We start from the raw sequence: 5,642 nt of genomic DNA, 5'->3' as shown, positions 1-5,642 counted from the left end.
CTCATCTTTCTATCTCTAGGTACCATGTTAGAATATGACACCTGCCATCAGTCCAGGTACCCAGTGACCATGAGGGGATCCAGCTCCAGAATGGTGTTCACTCATGGAATGCCAATGAACCCTACTATACTGGGCCTGCAGGTACATACCCTGAACACTAATTTATGCAAGATTGTCCTCTTAGTTCACTGAGAAATCTTGAGTGGCAACATTTTTTTTTCTTAATGGATCTAGAGTCATCCTCACTGCTGAAGTTCAAATATTTCATAATTATGTCACATCCTGGGGACAGAATGCACACTAATTTCATGAATGAGAAGCCAAGTGCAGTGGACACTGCTGCTGCTGTGCAGACAGAACATGTACCAACCACTGAATACACCCTTGCTGACATCAGGGATGACTGACAGGAAAGTATACTGCTGTGCTCTCTGGAGAAATAAATACCCCAGCCTAACAAAAGCCCTAGGGCCAAATCTCAGGATGTTATGGGACTACAAATCAGATCTTAATTGGGCATATTTTGGGAAGCCATAAATATGGCAGTATTCCTAGGCTGAGGCAGAGGCTATTCCTTCAGCTATAGTGAAATCTTTGCTTATCATCTTGTCCTAATGTGCTAATATTATTCGGAGAAATCCAACCCCCCACTAAAATCACCATAACAATCATTTGCTCAGAGTCCATTTCTATGAAAGCCAACAAAGATATCAATCCCAGAAAGGTGACATGAATTTTCAACCTTTCCCGTGCTGGAGAAGGCCCAAGTCAGGTTTCAAACCTAAGTTGGAACACCCTTAGCCTTTATGCTATCCAATCACAATAGCATAAGAACTGTGGCTTGCCCGATGTCCCTGCACATTGACTTTTACTAGAAGCCCAAGCACAAAGCAGATAACACAGTCACCAAAAAAGAGGTTTAATGATGAGATTCCTCAAGGCTTCTTTCATGTCCCTGTTTCTCAGGCTGTAGATAAAGGGGTTCAGCATTGGAGGGATCACAGTGTACATCAGTGAGGCTGCTGCAGTATTTGTGGAAGAGTCAGTAACTGCTGAACTAATGTACACCCCAAAACCTGTCCCATAGAACAAGGAGACCACTGAGAGGTGAGACCCACAGGTGGAAAAGGCTTTATGCCTTCCCCCAGCTGAGGACATTCTCAGAATAGAAGAGACTACTTTTAATAAAGAGTAAATAATCCCAAGAAGAGGAAAACCACTCAATATGCCAGACGCTAAATAGAATATGATGTTATTGGTGAGGGTAGCAGAGCAGGACACCTTGAGGACCTGATCAAGTTCACAGAAGAATTGGGGGATCTCCAGGTCTGTGCAGAAGGACAACCTCAGCACCATCAGACTGTGTAGCAGGGCATCTAAAATGCTGATGGACAAGGACAACAGGATGAGCAGGACACACAAGTGGGGGTTCATGATGACTGAGTACCTGAGTGGATGGCAGATGGCCACATAACGGTCATAAGACATTGCTGCAAGGAGAAAGTTTTCCACTCCAGCAAAAACCAGGACAAGCAGACCTGGGTGAGGCAGCCTGTGTAACTGATGGTCTTGCTCTGTCTCTGGATGTTTATCAGCATCTTGGGGACTGTGGTAGAGATGAAACTGATGTCAGTGAAGGACAGATTGCAGAGGAAGAAGTACATAGGGGTGTGGAGGTGAGGATCAGAGCTGACAGCCAGGATGATGAGCAGGTTCCCAAGCAAAGTCACCAGGTATATGGGTAGGAACAGTCCAAAGAGGACAGGCTGCAGTTCTGGATCCTCCGAGAGACCTAGGAGGAGGAATTCTTTTGTGCCCATTTAGTTTTCTGATTCCATGCTGTTGAGGAGTCTTCTGGAAAAAAAAAATCAGGAGATTCCACAGATCACAGATCCCTTATGTAGAAAGCTTTCAGAGCTGTACTGTTTCCGCAGGGTGGCTCATCTTCCCTCTCCTTCTGCCTCTCTCTCCCTTCCCATTCAGATCTTCCTGCTGTCCCCTCTCCTGCACTTTCCAATTATCCATATTTTACTTGCTGAAAACATCATCTTTTTTTACATTGCACCAGAAAATAAAGAATAAAATAGAAAATGGTACATGGCTTTTTCTATGAGAATTCTCCAAATCCAAAATAAGCAGAGGAGGAAATGGTGTTAAATCTAAATCAATGATAACAGCTTCAATCAAGTCTTCACCTCAGGCTTCAGCTCCAGGGCTTACTTTGTAAGCAAGAAAGGGTTTGGAACTGTAGGGGGAGCCTCAGTCTCCTCAATCCTACGATTGGGAAACCATTGTAAATGCCTCTGGGAACCATGCAGGGATGAGGAACAGGAACACAAAATATTTTTGAATAGGGCTTGATATATGAGGCACTTTATATTTCTATTATGATTTGTTTCTGCCATGGCCACAACCAGTCTACCCCACAGAGGACAGTATTTTAGGGACGGGATGGTGTGGCCAACATGTATGGCGATGAAAGAACAAAATACCCTCTTAAAAAAAATTAGCTCTGTTTATAATTGCCAATTTAGCTGGGCACAGTGGCACATGCCTGTAATCCCAACTGCTTGGGGGGTTGAGGCAGGAGGATCATGAGTTCAATGGCAGACTCAGCAACGTAGTAAGGCCCTAAGCAACTTAGTAAGACCCTGCTCAAAATTTTAACAATGTGGCCACGGATGTGGCTCAGTAATTGTGTAACCCTGAGTTCAATCCCCAGGACTAAAAAAAAAAAAAAAAGTAAATTTAAGGGTAGGCTCAATATACTGAAATTTCCATTGAGAATTCTCCACATGTAATAAAGCAAGAAGACTAATAACTCAATGAAAATTAATTATCACAAGATTTGTTTCTCATGAGTATGTAATAAAATATCTAGCAATATAAATAAATAAATCAGATCTAGATGTAGCAACAAAATAGGACAAGCCATCAAGAAAAATAATTTTCTTAACAAGATATCTAAAATTTAAATAATTTTCCAAATCCCATAAAACTTTTAAATTCTTACAGAATATTTCAAATATTCAAAAATCACTTATAAATAAAGACCTGAGTATCAACCTCTCACCATTAAAGTATACTGTGATTGCTTGCATTTTTATTGTTACAGAAATACAATATGACATATTGATTGTTGGGATCTTTAGTCATACTGAGATCACATGTTTTCTCTCCCCCAAGGGATCCACTCTACAGAAATTCATATTGACTACTCCCCTGCAGCTTCAATGTATTGAGTGATTCTATCTGAAAGTCATGTTCTTGTTTTATGTTCTTTTTCTACTTTTTTCTTCTTAAAATCCAAATTATTGGTACATAATAATGGGGTTGAGGAGATATTGACATGCAGGTATACAGCAATCACTGATCAAATTGAACCACCCTTTTCCATCCTCTCTCTCCACAACTTCCAAACTTCTGGAAATCACTGCTATACCCTCAGGCCAACAATTTTAACTCCACAAGGAGACAGACCACGTACACATTTAACATTTTTACTGTACATGGAATTTTATCATCAGTTCTCTAAAAATAATGTTTTATCAATTTTTAATCTTAATCTTCGTATGTTTTTCTCTAGTTCAAAAATTTTAATGTCCTCACCTGATTCCAATGTCTTATTACATCACAAATGTATATAGGCACATATTACAGATAAATATATATTGCAATCTATACAAACATATGTATATGTACATTACATACATAAGCACATACATATGTACAGGTGATATAAAAATCAAACCCGCTTACATGCATAAAAACACTCAAATGTAAATATGTGCAATGTGTAAAAGTATCAAATAACATTTGAAGAAAAATTCAGTAAACATTGTGTTTGCCTCTGCATATTAGAGAGTGAAGTTGAACATAAAGGCTACATTATATTGATATGTAGTATTTTGTTATTTTAAGAAAATAACTTTGATGGCAAAATATTATCACTGGCTAATACTGAAAGTATATGTATGTGTTATTTGTTCTAGATTTGTTCTGTTCTGCCTTTTAAATTTTTCAGTATTTCATAGATTAATGAGGAGAAATGGGTACACAGGTTTAGAGTACTGGGGCCTGCCTGTACAATATATACATTTATGCATGTATGTTTTATATGTATGTATATTTTCACATACATGTACCCTGCTCCCTCTTAGAATATTTGTCAACAGGAGACCAGGTTGGACAAAGATTTGCTCTGCAAAAGTAGTGCTATGTGCTAAGAAGAGAAAAGTAAGGAACAGTGATCCATAGACCTTTGTTCCTTTGCCAAATTAGTTAAAGACAATGTTAGAGAATTCTAGATCATTCTCAAAACTGAGCAAAAGTAGGTTGCTGTTGAGTATGCAAAACATACCTGGACTTAAGAATCAAAGTAAGGTATTAGCAGATGAGAGTTGCTAGGTGTTGGTGAATTAGAAAAAGATAAATTGGAAATGACAGATGATCGGGCAGACACGTGACAGTTGACCTAGTTCTTCCCATCTTCTTCATGTCCTCACCTCACAGCTGCCCAAAATGGACTGGCAGACAAAGACCTGTCTCTAATGGCAAAACATAAGTTGGGATACTTCAGATTACCTGGTGCCAGCACTGAGGAATGACATTCATTTCATTTCTGGATGTGAAAGAGAAAGGTAAATGGAAGAACTATTTTTAGAAAATGCAGAAATCAATGTGGCACTTGCATCTTATAGAGAAATGATATTCATGAGACCAGGGCCAGGTGAGCTGCGTACTCCCCTGGGCAAGGTGTAGAGTGGGTGTGTGATTGCAGGCAGACTGCCATCTCTGTGGCCCTTGGAGCTTCATTATCCAAAGCTCCTCATTAGCCAAACTCTTAGTCCCACGTGATTTCCGAACAGCACAATTCCTTAAGGATTCAGGCTCAGGGGCGGAGAATTTTGCATAGGCTGAGTGTCTCTCCCAGAGAGGGCAAGTGGATGTCTTCTTACCTCCCTGTTTATGCTCACATCTGCTTCAAGTACCATGTACACCCAACCCATCTTGCTACTGTTATAGGATTTTAGTTTTCTTTTTGTATTCAGGGGCAAATCTATTCTAACAACAATATCACGAAGACTCATGCCACATTTCAGACTGTAATATACTTTGTTTATATGGCTGGATATAAATATTACCTGCATAGGATACTACAATAAATGTATGCTAAAACACACACACCCTGAGGTTAATTCTATGGATGCCTCATGGAACACTGATTCCACTCATGCATTTTATATTCAACAGTTAAATATATATTCGGGATCATCAAGTGGAAAAGGTTCAGGAACATGCCTACAACCCAGCTACTCAGCAAGCTGACTCAAGAGGATTGTGAGTTCAAGATAGTCTCTGCATCTTAGGGAGATGGCAAAAGAAAACAAAATAAACACTGCTTTGCAATTAGAAGTACAAATTTCTTCTATAGAAAAAAAAGGAATAAAAGGACAAATCTAGCTGTCTAAAAGGTCAGTTCACTGATCTCATTTTACTTACAGTTTTTAACACTCTTAAATGAATGAGATTGATTTGACTTGAGTCACTTTTAACCAAAACAACATAACAAAAGTAATACAGTGTGAAAATGCAGTATAAAAATACAGAAACAGACATACTAGTTACAGTAAGGAATTTAA

General features: G+C 39.1%; 1 pseudogene; it reads right to left on the bottom strand.

Annotated features, from left to right (window-relative positions):
• Window positions 1-903: 903 nt before the first annotated feature.
• LOC124969021 (olfactory receptor 7G2-like) lies at window positions 904-1,820 on the bottom strand (annotated as a pseudogene).
• Window positions 1,821-5,642: the final 3,822 nt, after the last annotated feature.

Source organism: Sciurus carolinensis, chromosome 17 (genome assembly GCF_902686445.1).
Source record: "Sciurus carolinensis chromosome 17, mSciCar1.2, whole genome shotgun sequence".
In the NCBI taxonomy this organism is placed as follows: Eukaryota; Metazoa; Chordata; class Mammalia; order Rodentia; family Sciuridae; genus Sciurus; species Sciurus carolinensis.
This window is presented reverse-complemented; position numbering and strand designations above follow the sequence as displayed.